Source organism: Mesocricetus auratus, unplaced genomic scaffold (assembly GCF_017639785.1).
Source record: "Mesocricetus auratus isolate SY011 unplaced genomic scaffold, BCM_Maur_2.0 Super-Scaffold_4256, whole genome shotgun sequence".
NCBI lineage: Eukaryota > Metazoa > Chordata > Mammalia > Rodentia > Cricetidae > Mesocricetus > Mesocricetus auratus.
The window spans coordinates 105,288,406-105,315,365 of NW_024429182.1; the positions used below are offsets into that span (position 1 = coordinate 105,288,406).

The window sequence follows — 26,960 nt, forward strand, 5'->3', positions numbered from 1 at the left end:
CTGTAAACACCATACTCAGATAATTTCCAGCCTCACAATAGGGGTTGCATTGCATTTTGACATATAAAACCATGGAGAGCTCTTGCGCCATAGTCAAAAGTCAAATCTGTACATTTAAGATCCATTATGTTGGCCTTTATAAATTTACATAGAAAAGAAAGAAAAGTCAGCTTCTCGTCAGTATTGACAGTTTAAAAAAAAGAAAGACTAAAAAAAATCAACCTGCCTTCCATTCTTTCATCCTCTTCTGTTCTAATTCATCAGTTTTTGTTCCATAGAGTGAGTGGCACTTCTTCTGCAGACTCAAGCAGATGAGGCCAAGATGGAGCTGAAGGCTTTGATTTCTGAATAATGATGTTTCTTCTTCCTGGAAATGAGGGAAATTATACAACTTCTTCTGCAGGGCATCCTCTTTAGCTCACTCAGACTTTATTCAAATTCTTAGAGACACTAGACTCCAGTTGCAGTGATGTGGAGTGGCATCTGTCAGAACAAAGCTTACATCTGCGGTGAACTCACAGAGGTTTGCAGCAAAATGTAAGAATGTGAGCTAGAAGCACCCAGTGCTGAGGTAAGGCCTGGCCCCTGGAGCAACCCAACAGCTCAATATCCTGTGCACCAGACGGAAATGCTTAAAGACCTAGATCCTATTATACGAGGCTGAATTCATTCAATTAAACAGCTTAAGCAGCTCCGATCAGCCGCTGGAACACATCTCAACAGACTACTAAAACAATGGCGTGAGGGACATTTGAGGTTTACTTTCTCTTGTGGGAGGCCAGCTGGAGTTGCCCAGCATAGCTACACTGGGGAGGGCAGGCACTGCATAATTGCATTAAGCTTGCCTGTTCTTCCAAGAGAGCACTTCCTGAGTACATCAAGGAAGGAAATGAGTTAAAAGAGAGCACTTTCAAGTTTTAGGACACCACACTTAGGCTTTAAACCCTCTCCTCTGCCCCTTCAATATGAGAAGAGAATGTGAATGTAGATTCCCCTGACAACGAATGCCTTTGCTGTACTATCCTCGGCCTTCATGATTAGTAAATTGTTTTTCATCAAGCAAACATAACATTTAAAACAGCAAATGTGTGTTGGGTTATATTTCTATAGAACTGAACCCAAAACCACAATTCCGTTGCACTTTCTAAGACTCCTATCCTACTTTTAAAGCCCACATTAAATTCTAAACTCTGAAAAGCCTCCTGCATGCTCCTACTACTGCCAAGCAGTTAGCTCTCCCTCCTACTTCTTTGATATTTCACCTTTATCTCTTCTGTGGCCATTCTTCATTCCCTCGTGTATTCACTCAATAAGCATGGATCAAGTGTTCACCTTATATTTGAAGTTCTGAACACTTACATATATCCATTTACTCTTTTAACAAGCACTTTCTGACAGGTAATTTTTCTACTTACTGGAGAAACCTAGCCTCACAGAGGTTGGCTGCTTGCCCAGGGTCAGATAGCTAGTAGCAGCAGTGTTTAGTTTCAACTTCGAATCCTCTATTTCCAGATCTTTGCTACCTTCAATTCTGCCTTCCTTGCTTTTTAACTATTTCTATCACTTATTTCTACAGGAGATATGTGATGTGCCAGGCCCCACCCTAAGCACCAAGTAGTCTTATGTCACTAGGTGTTAGTCTTAAGGAGCTAGACATGTTTCAATTACCTATTTATAGTGTTACTTGTTCAGCTGATATTCACTATAGACCTACTACATCCTAAATATGCCACGCACTGGATAAAGACAAATGACAAACATAGGCTTTCCGTCCTCAGGACACTGTTCTATAGACACATGAGAAAATAGTCTCTGGACTACTTGAGAGAAGGAAAGAGAATAGTTCACTATGCTGGGAAATTCCTACAGGACTTTGTGAAGAAAAGAGAAAGAAGAAGGAAGGAGGAGGAGGAAGAGGACAAGGAGGACAGGAGCTGTTAAATGCATTAAACTGTCAAGTTAAAAGACAATGAGAGTTTTGATAAAGGGTGTTTCCCTCACAGCATCACCATAAAAAGATTCACAGAGTAGTAATGCAACCCTGAAGGTGGAGAACAAAGTTGGAATGCCGTTCTCTAAGTTCTGTAACCAAGAAACTATGATATTGATGACTGAATAGACAAAGGGATCAATAACATAATAGTGAAATAGACCTCTGTGTGTGTGTGTGTGTGTGTGTGAGAGAGAGAGAGAGAGAGAGAGAGAGAGAGAGAGAGAGAGAGAGAGAGATCTGAATATTAAATGTCTCTCGTAGCCTGGTGTGTTTGAACACTTAGTCTCCAGCTGGTGATGTTGTCTTGGAAGGTTGTGGAGCCTCTGGGAAATGGAGCCTTCCTGGAGGAAGCAGAATGCTGAAGGTGGACCTTGAGGTTTTATAACCAAGACCCACTTCTTGTTCACTTTCTACTTCCTGACTGTCACAGAAATGTGGCCACTGGCCCTGTGTTCCTGCCTTCTCCATCATGTTGGACTGTATGCCTCTGAAACTGCAAGCCAGTATGAACCATTCCCCCATAAGTTGCTTTTACCAGAGCATTTTATTATAGCAACAGAAAAATTATGCTTAACTGGTCTTTCACAAAGAAGCCAAGGCAACACAATGAAGCAAAGGCAGTCTGTTTAGTAAGTGGTGTTAGAGCAACTGTGCATTGGCATGAGAAAAAAAAATGAACCAAGATATAAACCTTACACTCTAAAATGTTAACTCGTAGTAGATCAAACACTTCAATGTAAAACACAAAGGTCCAGGAGGTAGGACTTAACATAGTTTATGGATAGGGACAGGGTGTATTAGACACAGCACCAGAGTTATGATCTATGAGAAACATAATCCATAACATAGACTTCACCAAAACAGAAAACTTCTCTACAATAGATAGTATCAAAACGAGAGAATAAGCCACTGGCTGGGAGAAAAGATAAAGAATCATTCAGCGGAGAATTGGTATCTGAAATACACAAAGAGCTCTTAAAACTCAAGAGGATTACCTCCCCGCTGCTCAGCCTACTAGCTGCTGATGGCTGACCAGTGAACGCCTCCCTCAACAAGTATCGCTCTCTGTTGATAGAAATCGCCTTATTCAAAGTCACACCGCCTCCAGAACCAGACAGGGTTAAAAGGCAAGAGGTTCATCTCAGTCTTGTTGTTCTCGACTCTCTGGAACCAGTCTGGAACCCACACTGACTGTATATACATATAGACATGATATATATATGCCTGAGATGGCATACATATATGTATATATAACATATCAATCATGTATATGGATTATTAAATGCTTTTTGAACAAATCCTAACAGTTCAATGGTTCTGTTACTACTTAGCAACTAGAAAGGTATCTCTTACACATAGCTTGTATTTGCCTATGAGTCATGATATTTTACCTTCTTGAAAACCATACTTCAACAGTTCATCCACTCCATGCCATTGTAAGAAAACCAATTCACACACCCATCTGGAGAATTCAGGATCCCCAGGAATGAGTGTCTGAGGATGGTTTGGAGGACTCATTTAGGTGGAGATCCTTTGACAATTTTGACTTTCTTCACGGCCAAACCTGGTGAGAACTCACCGAGGTTTCCTACAGGAAGTTATGTTCTCCCAGAGCTCTGCCACTGAAAACAGGTACATCCTCACCACCACTCCTCACACAGCAAGCTGTCTCTCCTGCCTGCACTTCGTTCAACACACAGTATGCGTGTCCAGCACACAGCGCTCAACGTATACTCCAAGAGATTAAGAGCTTTCATTATTCCCAGTGACTAAAACTTGGATATTTTCGAAGGATCAAATCTATTTAGTAAGCATCACCTCAGAGCCCTGGCAAAGGCAGACAGTCACAGCCAGATAGACCTTTATTCCATCCCACCATTGCTATTTAGTGACTAATTAGCATTGTAATCTTGAACCAGAGAGGAAAGCACACAAGCCTCAGTTTCCTCCTCCATCATATGCAAATAACCTCATGGGCTCATTATAAGGATTAAAGTTTAAAAAGTGTGCAAAGGCACTTAGCAGACAAGCCCAGCCACCCCCACTGGCAATGTCTCCCCCCCAAGGACTTGGAGAGCTTTGAGCCTTGGCTAGGCTGCCACTTTGCCCCACCCCCACCACAGCCGCCGTGATCAAGGGATGGGAAAATAACTCTGTTCAAGCAGGTGTCACTGTTCTAAACCTACAGTCTCATTTCCTGATCGTGTCTTAATCTGCTCGTCGGTGGTGAGAGTTGATTTCTTGCACATTCTTATATCAGTGGGAATTTCTGCCCTTGGCTGACAGGCATTATGGGCTGGCTTTGACATACAGCCCTACAGGGCCTGAACAGCGCCTATTCTTTGCCGGTCCTGAAAGGAAGCTTTGTGCCAAGGATTCATTAAACTGCACCGCACAGCCCCTTCATAAATGGGGCTCAATAATGAACAGTCGATTTAACTGGAAAAGCTGCTGGAGCTGTTAAATTAAAGGAAAATAAAGTGCACTTTAGGCTCAGTCTGCCAGAAGAAATGGTGACCTAAAAGGAAAATCTTTATTTTTATTGAATTGCAGATTTTTTTTAAAGTCTAAAATGTCCAGGAAGCTTCCTTGTGACAAGAAGCGTGACACAGAATCTCCGAATGCAGCTTAAGATGGTGCTTGTCTTTGTCCATCCCAGAGTGAGTCTTAGGCTCTTGGAGGTCACAGGGGAATGATCTAATTTTGAGACTGTGAGGGAACTTTGCAATATTCCACGGGAAATTTCTTATATATATAGCATGTATTTACACATATGTGCATGTATGTATATATGTACATATATGCACCTTAGTTAACAGTAGTATTCCTCTTCATTTCTTGAACATTCTAAGGAAAAAAGTCATTCTTTTCAGTTTGTTCACCATTCTGGGTGGGGGTAGGAAATTTCTCCTAGGGAAAATCCAGTTGTTTCTTCTCGATGTGCAGATCTGAGGCTCACTTGATTTTGGTCTTTTGCTCTGCACCTTGCTTTGCTGTTTGGATTTGAGATTTTCAGAAATAACGAATGTTCTCTTCAACTCCTCAGTTTATTCTGGCTCTGTAACTGTAGCATGGAAAGGCAGAATTCCCACTAACATGATGAAATCCTGGTTCCAAATAACAGTCTTGTGGAAGAAGCAGAATTCACCATGCTTTGGCATATGAAACAGCCCTATGGCGTCTCTTGGGTTTTCTTGATGCTATGAGTCCCACTTAACACACATCCTTTGTGTGTTTCCAACTCTTCAGATAGGTTCTCATTCTGCTTATGCTACAGGTTTTAATGCTCCACTAATGTCCTCTTTTGCTTCTCATCTTTTAGGTTCTTCCCCCCCCCCAAAATGACACGCATTCCTCACAGGGGATATAACTAGAAATCTGAGGGACAATATTAAAAACAATAAATTCCAGTTCTGATCTTTTTGTTCAAGGTCACTGGAATACAAATACAAATTTCCATTTGCAAGTCTGTACAGAGAATTCCAAAACTTCCTTTCTATGAAGTTTTAGACTTGCTTTAGAAAAACAACTTCATTTTATTTTTTACTCTTAGCCATTGATTTAATTTTTAACATGCAAACAGGTAAATCAAATTTACCATGGAAATATTGTGAGGTTGAGCAAAATAAATCTGTACAAATCCTTTTTGAAGAGGATAACTATGGTGACTCACTAGTGGGCATTGTTTTCTCCATTCTTTACCACTACTGAGTTATAGCTGACTAGTATAAACTGCAGGCTCCCCATATGATGAAGTCCTGGGTTCATAATAAAATGGCTCAACTTCTGGGAGACTTTGCCCAGAACATATTCCCAGATCTAAATAAAATTTTCTGCCATTGGATCAATATCTTCCTGGTCACATCTCCTTTCACTCTCACAGACCTTGGCAATCATTATTCTATTCTCTGTTTTTAGGGATTCAATCTGGATTTCATATGAAGTTGAGGGCAGTACATCTTTGACTCCCCAAGCTTCCATCTAGTTTTTTAAGACCTCACCAGAGTTGACCCTTAAGTTATGTCATAGCACTCTAGGCTCTCTCAAGTCTTTCCAAATTCTTCCTATGAGACAATTCCAAAGACCTCTAAATCCCATATTTAGATGTATGCACAGAATTGAACCTCTTCTCAGCACCGATTTTTCTGTTAGCTTTCCGTGTTGTGACAAAATACTCTAGGTAAGCAACTTAAAAGGACAAATATGTACTTAAGTGATGCCCTTGGTACCTTGATTTTCGTTCACTATGTCGCCATTTCTAAGAGTTCCATCACTTCCTGAGGGCAGCACAAATCACCAAGCTTTTCACAAAGGCATCTCTGATGAGTTCAAAACTCCAAACCATGGTAAAGGGTTGTACAGAACTACCAGGTAAGGCGAAATGAGGTGAAAAAGGATTTAGGAGTCATCCCTGGGTGTGGCTGCTGAATTTATGCTGTGGAGTGAGAAAGGAGTTGGGGGGAAGGACAGGGTGGGAAGAGATAGATGTGAGAGGAATGATAAGACTGGACATGTGTGGGCCTTGATGTGATTGGGAAAGTCATGGGCCCCAAACCTTGGTGGAGAGGCAGGAAGAAACCCTTTCTGTTTGCAACATCAGCATCAGAGAGACTGTGCATCTACTGTCTGAGAGCAATATTTCTGTGTTCATTGCTTCTTGCTCTCTATTGCACATTTTGTATCCCTCCCCATGACAACCTCTTCTTCTGTGTCACCAGCACACAGCCCTGAGGTCATCTTGTCTATTTCATCAATGAAGCAGTGAGCCTCTCCAACTTCCAATGGCAACCTCTTCTCACTCATCTCTACATGCCTTCAATATAGATGTGAATTACTTTTTCTTTACATCTCTGATTCTTTAACAAATATTAAAAGATAAAAGGAAGGGAACCTAGGAATAAAGGTTACAAAAGCATAAATTATTGGAGACTCTGGGAAAAGAATATAATCTAACATTTTTCTTTAAATTAAATCAATCTTATTTTACATATTAATCCCAGTTCCCTCTCCCTCCTCTCCTCACATTCCCCCTCACCATCTCCCCACCCCACCCCCACCCACTCCTCAGGGAGGGTGAGGCCTCACATGGGGGATCATCAAAGTCTGTCACATCATTTGGGGCAGGACCTAGACCACTGTCTCCCCAACCCCCCGTATCTAGGCTGAGAGAGTATCTCTCCTAGGGAAGGGGCTCCAAAAGCCCATTTGTGCACTACGGATGTATAAGGAGAGACCTAGGCACCTCTAGCCATGCCCAAAATGGGTGTGGTCAGTGACACAGGTGCCTAGGTCTCTTCCTACAGGAATAAATGCTGGTTCCACTGCTAGAGACCCCATAGACTGACCAAGTCCCCTGACTGACACCCTGTTCAGGGGGCCTGGTTCAGTCTAATGAAGGTTCCCCAGCTGCCAGTCTGGGGTCCATGAGCTCCCACTTGCTCAGGTCAGCTGTCTCTGTGGGTTTCCCAGCATGGTCTTGACCCCTTTGCTCATCACTCCTCCCTCTCTACAACTGGATTCCAGGAGTTTGACTCAGTGCTTGGCTGTGAATCTCCGCTTCTGCTTCCATCAGCTACTGGATGGAGGTTCTAGGATGGCATTTAAGGCAGTCATCAATCTCATTGTAGGAGAAGTAAATTTAAGGCAGCTGTTCCACTATTGCTTAAATTCTTAGTTGGGGGTAATCCTTGTGGATTCCTGGAAATTTCTCTAGTGCCAGATTACTCGTTAAGCCCATAAAGGCTCCCTCTATTAAGGTATCTCTTTCCTTGCTGTCCTTCTGTGTTCTTCCTCCAACTACACCTTCTTTATCCTTCATGTTCTTCTCCCTCCTCCCCTTCTCCCCTTCTGCTTCTCCTACCTCCTCCCCTCCCCCACATACTCACAATTTACAAGGAGATCTTGTCCCTTTCCCCTTCTCCAGGGGTCCATATATATCTCTCTTAGGATCCTCCTTGTTTCCTAGCTTCTCTGGGGTTGTGGATTGTAGGCTGGTTATCCTTCGTTCTGTGTCTAATATTCACTTATCAGTGAGTACATACCATGTTTTTCTTTCTATGTCTTCATTACCTCACTCAGGATGGATTCTTACAGTTCCATCTATAATTTAACATTTTTATTTGCTGAGCACCAGGCACTATTCTGGCCAATTTTACTGGTATTTATTGGCCCAGGACTACAGGGGATGTATACACATGAATGCATACACATGAGTGCAGGAGTACATGGGACAGACAATCCCTCAGGTGATGGCAAAACGTTACAAGATTTAAAATCTCAAGAAAGCATATAATAAGGAATGGCAAAAATAGTGGGAACAGGGGGTTGGGGCTCTGAGGAGAAAACAAGGATAATAGCACAGTTCGTAGTGCTTGGAGAGTCCCTTAGATGACCCTAACCAGAAACTTAGAAGAGGACTTTCTCATGTCTGTTGTTGAGATTTTTATTAGTTGTTTTTTGGCTTTTGGAGGAAGCATTGTCTGCCCAGATGGAAAATTTCATTTAAACATATAAGATGTATCTTGTAAGTTTATGCCATATATATGAAGTATAGGTGGGGGTTGCATGACTAGGAGAATTATGGGAAGAGAAATGCAGAAAGTGAATCATGAGAGAGACACCGTGTAAGCTACTGAGGAAGCATCACTGGTAAGTAAGACCATGTGGCAATACACAGATTAATGGAAATGGGTTAATAATTAAGAGAGAGCTAGCCAATAAGAAGCCTGAGCCATCATCCAAATATTTTTGTAATTAATATAAGCCTGTGTCTTTATTTGGGACTAAATGGCTGCAGGACCAGGCAGGTCAGAAACTTCCATCCACAGTAGGAAAGGATACTGACTTTTATCTGGAGACAAGGTCTTGGGTAGCTGAAGCTGAATTCCCACTCACTGTGCAGCTGAGGATGACACTGAACTTCTGATCCTCCTGCCTCTACATCCTGGGTGCTAGAACTATAAGTCTGTTCTACCATGTTCAGTTTTATGGGGTGCTGAGGACCAAAGCTCATAGACTTTGCCTCTGACTCCCACTCCCAAGTTCTTGGAATAAAGGTGTGCACACTGCATCCAGTTATATTTTTGTGACTCATAATCAAGAAGGCAGAAGAGAAAATGGATATATAGAGAGTAAAAAAGCCTTTGCATGTCAAGACTGGAGAGATGACTCAGAAGTCAAGAGGACTAGATGCTCTTCCAGATGACCTGGGTTCAATTCCCAGCATCCATGTGGAAGCTCACACTGTCTCTAACTCTAGTTCCAGGTGATCTGGCACTCTCATACAAACATGTAGGCAAAATGCCAATGCACATACAATGTTTTTTAAAAAGTAAATTACCAAAAAAGAAAAATCTTTGCATCTTAATCTTGCAGCTGAAATTTCAATGCAGTAGGCATTTGTTCCCCTTGATTTTTTAGGAGTTGACACATGAGGTCAGCTTTCTATGGGATGAGACTTTTTATCATCATCACTCATTCATGAGCCTCCTTATTATCAATCCCACATTTACTCTTTCCTTGTCTGTAACCTTCAAAACAGAAATGGCATTTCAAGGCTCCTGCCAAGTTTGTCAATTATGTTCTGAATGGAGACTGTTCTGTGGTAGCTGTGCTTTTCCAATGAGTGGGTTTCAATTAAGCAAATAGCATATGAAAGGTAGAAGAACAGTTAGTAGACTGCAGATACATAAAAGCAACAGGTAGATAGCAAAACAACATCAAATCAGTTGCATCCAGCAACAATGACTGTAAACTGCTAGAGTTGCAGACCCTCTCCATGGATGAACTGCCACTGTCCATTCCCAATGAAGGTATTTTGTTAGTGTTCAATATTTTACACACACACACACACACACACACACAATCAATGGTAACCTCCGTATAAACAATTTGTCTTCCAAATTGAGGATGCAGTGTTTTCCCTCTTAGGCTGTCTTGCTTTTCTCATTTCTCCCTGACAAAGAGTACAGCATCATTTTACCTCCATGCAAACAGTTTTGGAGGATACTTGGAAAACACATTGGTGTCTAGGACAAGAGAGCCCTCTTCACTCCCAGAGTCTACTGATGTGGGAGGTTCTTCTATATGCTGTGTATATATGTTTCTCTTATTGGTTGATGAATAAAGCTGTTTCAGCCAGTGGATAGGCAGGAGGTAGCCAGGCAGGAAGTATAGGTGGGGCTACCAGACTAGAAGAATGCTGGAAAGATGAACACAGAGGAACCATCAGAGAGACACCATGTAGCAACTGGGAAGGTAAGATGCCTGGGCATTCTCCAGTAAGATAAGGCCATATAGAAATACATAGATTAATAATTATGGGTTAATAATTAAGAGAGAGCTAGCCAGTAAGAAGCCTAAGCGATGGGCCAAACAGTTTAAAATTAATACAGGCCTCTGTGTATTCATTTGGGTTTAAACAGCTGTGGGACCAGATGGGACAGAAACTTCCATCTATAGTAAAAACAGTTTAAACAGTCAAGATAATTTTCCTATATAATGTGTGTTATGGCCACATGGCTGGAATCATTCAATGTATAATTTTCATCATGGTCTTCATTCAGCAAGCCACATTTCAGTATCCTTCATGTCTTTGCATGGTTAATTTCTTTTATCAATAGACATCTTTCATTTTATGAATATACCTCAGTGTGTTTATCCATTCACCTACCAAAGGAAGCCTTTATTCTTCCAATGGTTTGTAATTATGAATAAAACAGCTATAAAATTCATGTGCAGGATTTGGAGGCAGAAATTGCAATTGAGTCAATATCTAGGAGCAAAATTGCTGAGCAATATGTTAAGTCTGTAAGTCTTTGTAAAAAAAACTGACTGACAGACTTACAACGTGTCAGGTGAGAGTTGTTCCACATCTTTTCCTGCATTTGGTATTGTCTATGTTTCCAATCTTAGCCATTCTCATGGTTGCTTTAACAGAAAATTATTATGTTATGTTGATTTTTTCTTTTTAAATTTTTGTTTATTATTTGTATTGTGTTTGAGTGATATGGGGAGAAAGGTGTGTGCAAGCCATGACACACATGTGGAGTCTACAGGACAACTTTATGGAAATGGTTCTCTCTTTCTACCTTTAATGGAATCTGGGGATTGAACTCACGTCACTAGGCTTCTGAAGCAGATGGCTCTATTTGAGCCATTCCAGTCCCCAGACATTGAAGTTCCTACATGCTTACTTGCACTTGGTACATCTTTGGTGATGTGCATTGAAATATTTTGCTCATTTTGTGACTGGGTTGTTTGTTTTCTTATTGTTGAGAATTAAGAAGTTTTGTGATATATTTTATATATAACTTCTTTATCAGACGTGTGGTTTTCAGGTGTTTTCTCAGTATGTGCCTTCTCTGTTAATTTATTTTTCTGGTGTATGTAAATGTTTGTGTGTGTATGGGTGAGTACATGTGTATGCATATTCATGAAGAGGCTGAAGGTCAATCTTAATTGTTATATCTCGGGAGACATTCCCCTAGGTCTCACTTGGCCTATAACTTAACAATTAGCTGGCCAGCAAACCTCAAGGATCTACCTGCCTGTATCATGTGAGCAGTGGGATTATACAGCCCACCACTATCTGGCATTTTCATATGGGTCTGGCACAAGACTCAGATCCTCATGTTCTCATGAACTGAGGTATTTCCCTAGCCCTCTATCAGTTCACTTCACAGTGTCTTTTTAACAACAAAAGTTCTAAATAGTTAATAATGTCAAAATTTCCAGTTTCTTCTTCCGTAGATCATGTCTTTAGTAGTGTGTCTATGTTTTGGTTTTGTGTTTTTGTTTTTGAGACATGGCTTCTCTGTGTAACTCTGTCTGTCCTGAACTCACTCTGGAGACCAGGTTGGCCTCTAACTCACTGAGATCTGCCTGCCTCTGCCTCCTGAGTGCTGAGATTAAAGGTATGGAACATCATTTTCCAGCACTTGAGTCATTATCAGGATCTATAGAAACATGGCTCAGCAATTAGGAGCACTGGTTGCTTTTCCACAGGTCCTGAGTTTGATTACCAGCACCCACATTGTGGCTCACTCTACTTACAAGAAATCTGATGCCCTTTTCTGGCCTCTAAGGGCACCAAGCATGTAAGTGGTGCAGACATACATACAAGCAATATGCCTATACACATAATTAAAAAAACTCATTGATAAACCAAAGATCACCTAGCTTTTCTCTCTTGTTACTTTTTATAAATTGTACAGTAATTTAGGATATCATATTTATGTCTATGATTCACCTTGAGTTAAATTTTGTGAAAGATTTAGGATCTGTAAACAGAAATTTTTGTGTATTGAGACCAGTTATTCTATCACCATTTATTGAAAATAAAAATCCTTTTTGCCATTGAATTGCAAATACATTGGTGTCTTAGTACTCATGGAAACATGCCCCTAGGATCTCCCACCATATGGAAAAGCCCATGGATAAAAATGGCATAGATAAAATATAGAAAGACATCTAGGTATGTTCAGTATAGCTACGGAGGATTTTTCCTGAGAGAAAAAAAGTTTTGTGACAAGTTCTTACTATGTAGCCCTTGTTGACCTGAAACTGTCTATGTAGACCAGACTGGCCTTGAGCTAGTAGATATCTGCTTGCCTCTTCCACCAGGAATTAAAGATGTGAATGACATCCAGCTTTTTGTGAACATTTTTTATTCATACTTGTGCAAATCTACAGGTTCAGGGCTTGTAATATGAGTAGCCAGTTGTATATGTTTAACATCAGGATAGATTTCACTACAGAATACAGGTAAAAAGGCCATTACAACGTAAGGTCTTTTTGAAAAGTCAGTTTGGCAACTAGGTGGCTTGGCTGAGCATTCAGGACTCACAAGCTCCTTAAAGACAGCTCACACACACAAGTTGACTTGGGACTTTATGCGGGTAGCTTGCCAAATTATAACCCAGGAGGAACTTGAACCTTATTAATGAGAAGGGAATATTATCCACTTCTATTTTCATGCAAATTGTCCCAGCAGAATAAAAAGGGGGAGCAGTGAAAGTGATGACACTGATCTAATTATCTGTAGGCCAAGATCACCGAGTTCCTGAAAGGAGCCTATAGAATGGCCTGACAGAGACTCAGACACACAGACACAGTCAGGAAACAATCAGGACCTTAGCAACAAGACAAAACCCTGCTCCTTCCCTGTATAAATAGCTGCTTTGTAAGCATCCCTTGTTATTTTCAATCAGACTCCACTATCTCCACTAAAGAAAGTTTCTGCCCATTTTTTATAGAGGACCCACTGCCCTACAATCTCTAGTTTGAACCACTGCCTTCCAGCAGTTCAAACCCTGGCTGTATGGAAGACAAAATATGCGAACAAAACATCAATAGCTATATTCTTAGCATGTGGTGCAGCACTTTACAATCTGTCCCGAAATCCTCATGGGTGAGGCAGGTGTTAGCATCTCAGGGTTTAAGATGAAGCAAGCAATACCCATATACCAGTATGCATCAATTAGAATATCAAAGTATAAGCAACTTTTTAGTGATATGGAAAATGACGTTTAGGGAGGTACTCTCTAGAAGCGGGGAAAGGGGTTTAAAATTCCTTAGATTCCCAAGTCTAGGATTCTTTATGTTGTCCCACCTTCAGCTGTGACAACATATCACAAAAGGTAATCCAGGGGTGCAGTGGTACACCTAACTGTAATTCCAGTGATCTGAAGGTAGACACAGAAGCTGAGACATGTCAGCTACATAAGTGAGCTCAAGGCCAAACTAGATGACATGAAACCCCATTTCAAAACCTGGCAGCATATCAATGAATTGATGAAATTAGGAGTATTCTTAAATGTAGCATTTAGGGGTTCATAGGGAGTGGGAGACAAGAGAACGTGATGGAGGGCAATGTCATCAAAATACATTATGAAATAATGCTATACAAAACTGTCAAAGTGTAAAATTTTAAAAAATAATTTAGCTGTACCATTCAATTGAAGTCAGCGCTTCTATGGTTTTCCCTTTTTCGCTAAAGAGTTCCATTTCCCAATGGGATGGGACCCATCCCACCTCTGGCACCACCACCTCCCAATCTGTGCCAGCTCTAGCTCTGCTTCAAAGCCTTCCCTGCCTTATTCCACCTCCTATTGTCTAAATACCCTCACTGTCAAAGACTTTACACCAGGCTAGCCAGGTGACTCTGTGGGGAAAGACAGTTGCTACTAACCCTAGCAGCTTCAGTTTGATCTCTTGAGCCCTCATAGTGAAAAGTCCCTCAAGTTGTCCTCTAGCCTCTAAACATGTGTCATGCCACACACATGTTAACACACAGACCTGCACAAAAAATAAATACCAAATTAAAAGTTCCACACCCTCTAGCAGAGGCAGTGTGGGGTAGAGTCAGTCAGGGATCTAGACTGCAATCTGTTAGATGAGCTGGGTAAGTTATCTCAGCTCTGTAACTCCTATTTCCACCTTTATAAAGAAGAGTATACAATGTATCATATGAGGAAGATGGTACACTATGTATGTGGGAAAGTGGTAGATATTCTCATTATTCTCCTGTCTCCCAACAATTGCTCAAGGCCATAATTCTTTTACTTGAACTTAATAAGAATTATGTTACCTATAAATATAAATACATAACACTATTTAAAGAATGGATAAAATTAAACTAATGAATGACTGACTTGACATGTATGTCATTTTCTTTCTTTCTCTCTTTCTTCCTTTCTTTCATTTTTTGAGACAGGTTCTTAGGTAACTAGGCTAGACACAAAGTCAATGTATAGCCAAGAATAATAACCTAGAACTTCTTTTTTTCTGAGACAGGGTTTCTCTGTAGCTTGGAGGCTGTCCTGGAATTCACTCTGTAGACCAGGCTGGCTTCAAACTCACAGAGATCTGCCTGCCTCTGCCTCCCGAGTGCTGGGATTAAAGGTGTGCGCCACCACCACCCGGCTATAACCTGGAGCTTCTAACCTCACTGCTTTCACTTCCCAAGTTCTGGAACTACAGGTATGCAGCGACAAGTCCAGTTTTTGAAGCACTGAGGACTGTGCCCAGGGCTTTGTGCATGGCGGGCAACACTCTGCCACCTGCTCTTCATCCCTGGCCCAATTAAGTGACTATGCTAGAAGACACCTGAAGTAAATACGCCAACTCAAGCACACATGTAAATTTCATGCTGCTAAGGTCTAGAGGCATGCAGCAGTAACAAGACAGGCAGGGTCCTGTCCTCGTGGAACTCGCAGTCTTCTAATTACTCCTCTTGTGGTTTTTGATATTCAGCATATGAATGCTGTGTGGAAAGTGTTAATGAGTTGATTCATTTTCGAGAAAAGGGGTCAACCCTACTGCTTCTTCTGTGATGCTGAACATGGATACATGGATATCAGTAAGGAGCCTTAATTATTTAAAAGAACACAGATTCATGACCACAACTAATTGATGAGATCAAAATTCCCCAGAGACAAAAAAAAAAGTGCGTTGGTCCTGATGAGGGATCATCCCTTACTCATCAAAAATGGGGGGGGGCACCTTCAGGATGTGTAGCTGATAAAGAGTATGCAGCTTAACAAGTGTCAAACACCCATACTGACAAGAAGTTCCAGGCTGCTCCGTCTTTCTCCGGGCATCGGCACAAAGTCAGACAGCAAGCAGCAACAATCATTTAAGCATACTTACTTGGTGGTGAGAGAACAGGACCCATGAATCTACTCACCTCTTGGAGCTGGAGGTGTGAACATCTGACAGTGTGCCTACCGACTCTCACACAGGGATCCCTCAGAGTGAATGGCACTCAGCAGATGACATCATGCAGCAGGTGCAAGCAGAGCTCCCTCCTGACAGCGGGTAGGAGTGGAGGCAGGTGGTAGGCATGGAAACAGGAGGGACCGGAAGATGAGGCTGTGGCTCATAAACAGAAGGCACAACACCGAGGGGCTGGTGGTCTGATATTCTTTCGGGATTTTCTATGAGAAAACAATGGTGTGAAAGAATGGACAGGGATGAATAATGACTGTCTGCCAAGATCCTTGGTAACCATGGTGATTATCGCCCAGGCAGATTCAACAGGCAGCTGACTGATAAGAGACACATCAGTTCCTCTCTTTATACTTCTCTTGGAGCCTTTCCCTCCATTTGCATAGAATCCAATTCTTTCGAGGTTTCAAATTGGGAGATGGGCACTGCTTATCCCTCATCTCCCTCTCGATTCATCAAAACCAGAGAGCAAGCGGTGGCTAACCAGCTGGCAAGAAAGCTGTGAGTTCGTGTGGAATGTCCCTTCAATGACCATGGAAGCAGAGGGCCTGTTGATGCATCAGCCTGCACCACAACATGTTCTCTAAGGCCCCTTTCCCATCATGTCCCAGCCCTGGGCAGCTGGCTCCAAGATGCACTGATGGCCAACCCTCTGGCTGGAAGCAAGGAAATGAAACCATTGCCATTTATCACCTGTCAAAAATCCAGACTCCATGTGTCTTGAACATTGCAGCCAGACACACAAAGACAACCACCAGTCTGTGGATAAGAGGGATTGAAACAAAACTGAGGGGCCTGCACCCCAGTTGCAAAGAAGAAGACAGGAATGTGGGGTTTGTCAACGCCCCTCTGTTTTTTACCTACATATGATAGAATCTATTAGCATAGATCTTTACAGAAAATAGAAGAATTTGGCTGGATGAAATGACAGTTAATGGAGATCCACCATGGAGTGCCTCACCCTCCTTGGGGATTAGAGTGGAGATTGGGTGGGGGACTTCGTGACCTGGTGGGGAGGGCGGGGGAAGAGGAGAGGGAGATGGAGCTGGGATTGACATGTGAAACAAGATTGTTTCTAACCTAAATAAAAAATAAATAAATAAAAATCAGGATTCAAAAAAACAATAGAAGAATTTGGCTGAGGGTTTCCATTCCTAATGTGCACAGACAGAATAAAGGGATACCTGCTTCAAGACTCCCGTGACGATGAGCTAAGGAACGTGCCAAGCTGTCCAACTGAAAGGCCCTGAATAAATGACCATTAACAATACCTGTAGTCTCTAAGAATACAATCCTGGTGTGCTTATCATCTTCTGCATCCATTCCAGCCTTTGTAGCTATGTTTACCCAATTAAACTGGTACTTAGGAATGGTCATGCTGTTACAGTAGAGGGAGGAACACAAGGAAAACATGGGCCTTGAAGCAGATAAGGTGGGCTTCAAATACTGCCTCTAGGCTATTAAACAACCCTGTAATTATTTAATGTCTGTCCTTACCTGCATGTGGGGTCATAAATACATAAAACCCCTAATTTAGGGATTGTAACATGTAAAATACCTAGATCCAATAGTTTTTGGGTACAAATAAACACCAGAATGCTTGTCTAGACACTAAGACAAAACACCTAGCAACTTAGTACTTCTGTGAATGGAGGATACAGCTTTAAGAACTCAACATTCCATGTTGTATCTAATTATTACAGTCCTCCTCACAATTTGAGGAGGATGAGGACTTAATATTTTCAAATGGTAGTATTTCTATTCTGGATTGTCTACTTTCTTCATTGTGGTATCTTTAGGGTAAGGTTCAGGCTTTTTACTTTCATTTTATTTTTCTAGTCAATCCAGAAAAGGCATTTGGGTTGGTAAGGAAGAACATACCTGGTCTTGAGGTTGTTTATTAATCTAGTTTATTCGAGGCTCTAAGCTGGGAGGTGGGAACTTTCCCTTATCCTTCTACAAGCAAAGAGGATAAGGTGCCAAACCAGATGGTAAGAAAGCTCTGGGTTCATAGAGGACTTGTGTTCAAGGGCGGTGAATGTTGGAATTATTCAACAAATGATGAACAACAGCAAAAAGAATGAAATCCCATCATATTCTGAACACGGGTGTAACTGGAGATCATTGAGTTAGGTGATTTAACACTGGCACACAAAGACGAGTATTTCATAATCCCACTCACACATAGAATAGCTTTAAAAACAGATTAATGGTTACTGAGGCCAGACAGAATACAAGGAAAGCAGAATGCTCAAGGTAACAAGATGAATAATATATTAAAATTTATCTGGGGCTGGAGAGATGCTTCAGCAGTTAAGGGCCCTGGCTGCTCCTCTGGAGGACCCAGGTTCTGCCTGATAAAGATTGCTTAATGGAAAGTGAAAGAGATGAGGAGAACCCACCTCCAATGCCCCAGAACACCCAGCAACTATGCTGAAACATTGTTAAAATCACTGTTAATGCTAATGGTAGATTACTTTGTATGCATTTCCTGTTCATAAGCAGGTGTTAGGTGATGGTCAATTTGACTCACTAATTGGCAGCTACTGGACTCTCCCTGGCTGTCTTGAATAAAGACTATCAAACATCCAGCAAGGACCACCCTGATGACAGTGCTGGCTATTGTGAGCACTGTATGGATGCCCTGAGAAAATTACAAAGTAATCACAGTTAGCAGCTTCAGCTCTTGAAGGTAGAGCCTCAACTAGTGCTGTTTTGAATAGTTTGCAGCAGACTTTTTTGCTACCACAAGCCTCAGTGAACTTTAAATGAAATCATTTCCACCTCGGCCAAAATTTCCCTGTTGACCTAGCAGAAGGACTTTCTGTAGCTGGTGCTAATGGAATAATTTTGTGATGAGTTCAAAACCAAATCCTCATTTGCATGCAAGCTATGCTGTGATTAGTGCAAACACCACTTCTCTGGCCATATAAGCAGATTTTTCACTCACTCTGTGGGTCTGTGGGAAAACATGATTTTGTACTCCCTCACCTGATACTGCAACATTAGTACCAATAAACATTTTTCTAAGTGATATTTTCTTCCTCACATTAGTAGTGCAAGCTGAACTGGTAATGCAAAGAAGAAACAGAGTCTACAGTGTGCCACCAATGGTAGAAGCTATAGAAAAAGCAACAGTTCGTTGGCGGTCCAAGCAATGAAAATGGCAAGGTGGCAAGGTGCCTTGCTGCTTGATGTGTGAAAAAAAGGACAGAAGCAGTCAATGGGCCAAGATGCAAAGTCAGCAAAGTGGCAAACTGCTAGGTAGCTGAACAATTTGAGAAACTGATCAGGACAAAAGCTGGTGGAACAATGGAAGTGACCAACAAAGAACTCAAGAAAGATAGAAGACTGTGATACCCTATTTGTTGAAGAGTTCCAGATAGCTTCCATGCATTTGATACCAAGGCTTGCAGTCACTCCAGTCTGGGAACCAAAACAGGGGCCACTGTTAAGGTCTGGAGAATCCAATATCTACGTGTGCCTGAGATCCACAATACTAGCTGCTTCCATGGACTACAGAACCTCGGCTTCCTAGACCTACACTAGAGCAACAAGTGTAGAGCTGTGTCCCGCTGCTCAAGGTCTGCCTGAGAGCTTTAACCAGGGGACTCTGCCTGGGGCTCTCCCTCCTGCCCACCACTTGCTGCGCTTGAACAGAGGGCTACAGTAGCTTCCAAAGACAAGCACTTGAAGACCCTTGTCTCATCCACCCACAATTCCTATCTTGGTAGAGTAATGGCACCCCAGCCACCAAGAGACAGCAGATAGCCTGAGAACACTCACTAGTATGTGCCATGTTTATGAATCACTTAATTCGAAAGACCCTCTGGCTCTGCAGTAAGTAATGAAAAACCCAAACAAGTGCCAACATGTAGAATGGGCTTCTAGGATTTGTTTCCTCTGACTCTGGGCTTCACCATACATGTGATGACATCTTTGTAGGACACATGAAATAGAAGAGAGAGAAGCAGACAGACTCAAACAATTACTCCCATTCAAACAAGAATTCTTCAGAACAGTCACCAGGGTACCCTTTATGTGAAGGCTTATGAGCAGGTAAGACCTCTTAAAACGTACAAAGAAAGCTTTTGTTGACATGCACAGAGAGAAGTTAAATACATGCCGAATAAACTTCTGATTTAAATACTGTTGCATCTTCTTGCCCTGAATAAGGAAAGGCTTATTTAGTTCAAAAAAAAGGAATTTCCCAATTTCTTTGTCTCCTATGGTCTATTTATGAACCAGTAATTATTTTTAGCCAAATTGAATTATTTGATAATCCTGAACATAAATTTAGTGACAGGCCACTTCCCAAGACTCTGATTTGAAAAGAAACCAAAACAAATCTGGATCACTCAGTGGATAGCTTTAAAATATGACAGCAACCCATTTTGACCTGAAAATAAAAAGAAACCATCACTGCGTAGCTTGTACTGCCTGAGTCCTGTTGACTGCAGGAAGGCCACCTGGCTTCTTGGCTAAGTCCACCTACTTCTTTCCTTCTATTTCCTGTGAACAGCAAGCTGTCATTGCATGCCACTATAAAACACAGAGTTAGAAGAAGAATCCTGTAATCCCCCTTTACGATGTTTTCACTGGTCTATATCCTTTGTCCTCATCCAGAGCTTTAAGAGTTCACTGATCCTAATAAGAGCTTTGCCTGTCTTGGCTTCCTCAACTTCCCAGCATCCACAGCCTGACACCAGGGTTAATCTCACATGCCTTGTACTCCTGCTGAAGTCAGACACAGATATCTGGGGCATCCTCAGTCTGTGAGTCTTCGTTCCCATGCTCTCTATCTCAACAGGTATCTGAAAAACTTCTGCTAGCATCCCTAGTCCTGTATATAAGAAACAGTCTTCAGTAAAGCCAGCAAACACCTAGACTTGTACTTTCCCTGGGTCTCTGTGTTCTAAGAGGAATCTCACTCCCCTGGGAGAACACCATACTGCTGCAGCTCTCTCAAGCATCTGCTCTTATATCTGCAACTTGCTTCTATCATAGAGTTCAGATAAGGGAAACGCTCTCCCTGCCCATTGTGAAACTTGCCTACTGTTCCCACCGTCTTCAATACAAACTTTCAGGCTTTAATCATGTTAAACTTCTTTGTTTGTTTGTTTGTTTGTTTGTTTTTCGAGACAGGGTTTCTCTGTAGCTTTGGAACCTGTAATGGACCTAAATCTGTAGACCAGGCTGGCCTTGAAGTCACAGAGATCCACCCGCCTCTGCCTCCTGAGTGTGGGGATTAAAGGTGTGCACCACCACCACCACCACTACCACCACCAGGCAACCATGCCAAACTTAGTTACTGTCATCTGCTGACCTCTCACAGACTCCTTAATTTCTCTTTGTATTGTACCACACTTTTCCCTTGTTCAGTTATAATAATTTTATTGAAGTATTTCAATGATTGGTAGATGTTGCTCTATATCCTGCCTTCTTCACCCCTAACCTCCTCTTCTCCAGTGATCATTTCCCATACTCCAACCAACCAGTCATGCTACAACATCCTTTGGCCAGTAATTTCAATTTTTATCTAATCTCAATTTCAAGCATTCCTCTTTTGGATCCCAATCACCTTATTTTCGTAGGTCTATTATCTACATTCTGACAAGCTTGAATCCCACTCCTTTTCACTACCCCAACAGTGCTTGGATAATCAAGAACTTGCCTGACTTGTTTTAGTTATACTGGTCTTGGTATCTGTAAAGTAATAACTTGTGCTCTCCTGATAGTCAAAGAATTTGAACATCTTACATGTTTATTGGGCTATTGTTTTGTATCTTCTATTGTAGATAAATATATCCAAGTCCTTCCCCTAATTTTTTCTTTGTAAATGCCTTATAGAAAACATTTATATAATATATATTATATATGAAAGTTACTTAAACCCAAAGCAACCCAATAACTCGGTAAACTATGTATTTGTTTTCAGTTTCAGATATATATACTTTCTTTATTCCTAATTTTAAAGTGGTGGTAAAATATAGATAGCATAATTTCTCCTTTTTCAGCTGTACTGGAAACTTATGTTACTTTGTCATTTAGTTACAACTTAGTAACCTTTCTGATACATAATTTTGATCATATAGATGTGGCTACAGATATAGGCTTTGCCTGAATGAGTAAGAAAACAAGAGGACTAAAAGCGTCACACCCCAGACTGACTGATTCCCTCCCAGATCATCGTTCTGTACTTCACTGAGTGAGGGTGAGAGCTGGCTCCTTTCATGGGGATAGAACTGGCAGAGAGGAATTGATAGCCTATTTCCTGGGCTCAGTTGGCTAGACTCCTAGCCTAATGGCTGCCCCTGGGTTGAGGAAGAGAAGGGTGGCTATAGATCACTGCTTGTGTGAAGTAAGCAACACTTTCCTCCACAAAGAAATGTCTTCTTTACCCACCTTCACCTCAAACAAGATTTCCAGACCAGCTGGCTTTGTGCCCAGACCTTTCTCATGCAGCAGGAGCCAGAGTGCTCTCCGTTCCGTCCGTCCCTCCCTCCCTCCTTCCCTCCTTCCGTCTCTCTTTCTCTCTCTCCCTCCTCTCTTCTGGTGTGTGGTCTCTGTCTCAGTTCTGTCTGGCAGACAGTATGGAAGACCCAGGTCAGTGGGGTCATCAGAATGCTAAGGGGAAATCTGATTGATGAGCAAGTGTCAGAAGGAATGAATGGGAGTCTTAATTAATGACTTCTGCCCTGTTTCAAAGGAAAGTTCCCTTACACCCAGTCCCCTTTTCTTTGGGGGGAAAAAGAGAAAAAGAAAAATTGGGGTGGGGTGAGGAACTGAGGGTGGAAAGTAGGAAAAAAACACTCCTATAATCCAAACTTTTCTAAATGACGGAAAGGAGACTTCAAAGACAGACACTCTGGCTGTTTTTTTTGTTTTGTTTTGTTTTTATGTGCAAGACTGTTCAGTGACTCTCTCCTCTCTTTGTTTCCATGGACAGCTAGGCTCCATTCCAAAGTTAAAAAATAAAAGGCCACATTGTTCTGAGGGGAGCTAGCTTTTACAAGAATTTTCCTCCTCAGCCCTGGGGCACATTAACTGCCGAGGCACTGGGTTCTCTGGGGGGCGGTTTTTCCAGAGCTAGCCTCTCAGCCATGCTTCCCATCCCTCTCTTCGCATTCCTGAGGAAAAGCATGAAGAAGAAATGGAGTCTGCTGCACAGACAGACCCACACAGACTACCCTGAGCAAACCAATCCGAAGATGTAGTCTGTCAGGTGTACAGCAGAGCGGAGGTGAGGCTGGTAGCATTGGATAGTGTCCAACACAGGTTCACATTCAGCAATCTGAACTAGTATCTCATCATTGAACGTCTGCCATCTCACTGGCACTGGAGCTGGGTGATGCAACAAAAAACATAAAGAGAAAAGATTCAAATTTCATTTCAACAAGCCACTTAGACTCTGATCCTTTGTGCTTAAAAAAAAGATTGAGTATGTGTGTATATGTATGTGTGTTCATGTGTGTGTGTGTGTGTGTGTGTGTGTGTCACACATACACATGTGTTCAAAGAGGCCCTAAGAGGAAGTTGGAACACCTAGAACTGGAGTTACTTGTGGTTATGAGCTACCTGACTTGGATTGGGTACTGAACATGGGTCCTCTGAAGAGCAGCAAGTATCCTTAACTGCTGAGCCATCTCTCCAGCCCTCTATCTATACTATTTGAATCTTCACCAAAAAACATAATACCTGCTTCTGGATCGCCAAGGATTTGGTGAAATGAGTTAGCATAAGAACATTCTTGTGCAACATCTAGCACATAAAAAGGAGCCAGAAAATAGTAGTTTAGAAAGAGAATAATGGGTCATTCTTTCTCTGGAGACCCTCTCTGCCTAGTAAGGAAAATAGATATAAAAATAGAATTCCATTTTAATGTCACAAAAATATATGTGTAAATACTAATATACAAAGTATAACACATATTGAGCATCACAGAGTGAGCTCAAATCAAAATTTGAACACAATGCCCCAAGTGAAAATTTTCACTGTAACTCAGTTTCACACCTAAAACTACTTAGTATATATACATGCATCTGCTCTATGTTTTTTATTTGAATTCCATCCACAAGATACTCGTTATGTATGTGCAGATTTCTCCAAATCTCAAACTTATGAAATCCAAAATGCTTCTGGTCCCAAGTGCTTTGGATAAGGAATAAGCACTCTGTAACCCTTGAGAGAAAACTTCAGCACAAGTGTCACAGAGAAGAAAATGGAATCAGGGTTGGAAGTCAGATGAACAGGCAAAGCAAGATGTGAAGTCAGTCTCAGAGAGATTCCAGGAAGGTACATCAAGGGGCCACCATGAGTGCACCATGAGTGCGTAGAGAGAATCAGTGACAGATGGGAGACACATTAAGATGACAAAAGAAAATGAACTTGACAATGGATTGGACTAAGGGGAGAAGTGGAAGCAGAGGGAGGTGAAGAAGGGGGAGGAGAAAGAGGAGGAGAAAGGAGGAAGAAAGAGCCCAGGATGAACTTGGTGCCAGGAAGCTGGCGGGTGATATTCCAAGTTAATCTCACAGAAAATAAAAGCATTCTCCACTCAGGACAAAAAGTACAACATCAAGTGGACCAGATCTATAAATAAATATCAGTTAGGTAATTTAAAGGCCCATATACAAGTAAATAACTGGAGGGAGAACATGTGGCTGCCCTTGGCGTGGTAGCCTCAATATGGAATAGATGCCATTTCTGTAATTCTGTGAAATCTATGAATAACTGTTGACTCCTTCAGAAGTCAACTCTTGGGAGTCAGTTTTTCCTTCTGCCTTGTTAAGGCAGAGAGTCTCTCTTGATATATCTGCTCTGGTATTCAGGTTATCTGGCCTAGAAGCTCCTAGCTGATTCTTCTGTCTCTATCTCCCATCTCTCTGTTCAAGCACTAGGATTATGAATGAACACTACCGCACCTAGCTGTGATACATGGGTTCCAGGAATCAAACTCAGATCACCACATTTGCATGGAAAAAAGTAGTTTTACACAATGAGATATCTCTCTGGTCCCCTTAAGTATTTTTATGTGAAAACATATATACTTACAAAATTATAGCAGTTTAGGTGAAGTTATTTAATTTTTTGTCACTTTCTTTCTTAGTATTTTGTAATCAGGAAACAACATACTTTAATGGATATTCTGGTATAGTTTATAGCTTCTTGGATAAAGCTCAAGAAACACAATTGCAAAGGAAAATGACACACTTTTACAGTTGTACAAAGTTGCTCTCTGGTTAACAATGCCAACAGCATGATGTCTAATTTTCTTTGCTCTCAGCAACGCTGTATGCCGCCAAACACTTCCTTCTTCTCCTGATAAGTAAAAATGATTTGGTATTACAAATGAGACTTATTGTTTTATACGATAGAAGCATACGTGTTTCATTTATTGTGTGTGTGGATATGCGTGCATGCGTGTGTGTGTATGTGTGTGTGTATGTGTGTATGTGTGTGTGTGTGTTCATGCCTATGTCTGTGTTTGGATCATGACTTATACATGGAGGTCAGTGGATAGCTTGCTAGAATCAGTTCTCTTATATTTTTGGTTGTAAGCCTAACCTTTAATGGCTGAGCCACCTCTCCAGCCTTCGAATCAGTTCTCTACTTCCAATGTATGGATTATGGATATCAAAGTCAGATCATCATGATGGGAATAAGTGCCTTGAACCACTGAGCCATGTTGTCATCCTGAAATGTAGGCTTTTACAAGTGTGCTATATTCTGGTCACCGTACCAAGTATGTTACATATATTAATTATTTTTGCTCCCATAATATTTTGAACACAAGTGTAGCTCTTGGAAACAAAGGTTGTCTAACCATTATGCAATGTGACTTTTTTGATAACACAATGTATTCTATAAATTTAGACACTCAAAATGATGTGTTCTAAAAAGGCATATACTAAAGTCACACAAATGTGTGTGCAAAACCTAATTGTTCATGAAGGGTAAAAAGGAAATATAAAATAAATGTTTAAAGGAGGACAACGGTTTCTCTGGCAAAAGTGGAAGATATGTCTGTCTTCCTCAAGTGTCCCAGATTTCGAAGTTAGCAGGTGCATCAAAAACCATATCATTAATCTTTGGGAGCCCATTCCAAATAGAGGGATTCTCTCTCAGCCTGGACACACAGGGAAGGGCTAGGTCCTGCCCTGGATGAAATGACAGACTTTGGAGATCCCCCCAATGAGGGCCTCACCCTCCCTGGGGAATGATGTGGGGATTGGGTGGGGAGCTGGGGGGGACTGGTGGAGGGACAAGGGAGGAGGGGTGGGAGAGGGAGCTGGGATTGACATGTGAAGCATTCATGTTTCTGATTTAAATAAAAAAATTTAAATATCATCATCGGAGTCTGAATCCTCTGTATTTCTGTCATCGTTACCATCATGCTTGATGTCATGCTCAGCAGCCACTGAGTTGAACGCTATATGGGGAACATGCCCTGCGTCCCCTTTCGCTGTTGCAACAGTTGTCACCTCAACTGATCCTTGGTAGAGCTGGCCGGGGCCCAACACAAAGAACTCACTCTCAACTTCAGATGCCCGGACACCTTCTTCTCCATCAGCGGGAATACAAATATCAGCATCGCTGGCATCATGCCCGACATCACGCTCTGAGCCTCTGCATTGGCCGTTAAACCAGGAGCACGCTCTGTGGCCCTCTTTGCTGCTATGTCAGTTGCCACTTCAACTGATCCCTTGTAGTTTATTTGTGTCTGAATATGGCTCGTTCTTCATTTTCAGTTCATGGACACCTTCTTCTCCATCAGCAGGAAAACAAATATTAGGATGGCAAATAGCCCTTAAATCTCACTTATTTCAGTCGTCGTGTGTAAAAGACTTACTACAGCGGGCTGTCCTGCTATCTCGTTGTCTGATGAGCCACACCCAATTGGTCCCGCCAGTGTAGATCGACCCCTTTTCTAAGAAAAAGAACAACGAGGTCTTCGTTGTCAGATTTAGCAGCACATGTAAGAGTTGTTCTTTGGTACTCATCACAAGAATGAATACTTGTTCCCCGGCGTATCAATAATGCAACTGTTAAAAACTTATTGTTTGTCGAGTGCAAGATTTAGAGGGGTAATTCCATTCTTTGAAGTCTCGTCCATGTTGCCCCCAAATTCCAGGAGAGCGACTGTGATCTCAGGGACATCACTTTTTACAGAGTGACAAAGGGCTGTTTCCCCATTTCCCATTTCTGCACCGCCTTCGTTAAAGGCGTCATCATTTTC

General features: G+C 41.7%; 1 long non-coding RNA gene across 2 annotated transcripts; it reads right to left on the bottom strand.

The window, feature by feature from the left end:
• Window positions 1–232: 232 nt before the first annotated feature.
• On the bottom strand, window positions 233–26,777 carry LOC121135336. Of its 2 annotated transcripts, XR_005872476.1 has the most exons (4): window positions 26,256–26,777; window positions 24,776–25,042; window positions 15,681–15,930; window positions 233–367 (listed from the first exon to the last, which is right to left on the bottom strand). It is a non-coding gene; the product is annotated as an uncharacterized LOC121135336 (long non-coding RNA). The 2 variants fall into 2 exon arrangements; XR_005872478.1 differs by lacking the exons at window positions 233–367; window positions 15,681–15,930 and adding an exon at window positions 22,644–23,065 and having other exon boundaries at window positions 26,256–26,764.
• Between the last annotated feature and the right edge of the window lie 183 nt (window positions 26,778–26,960).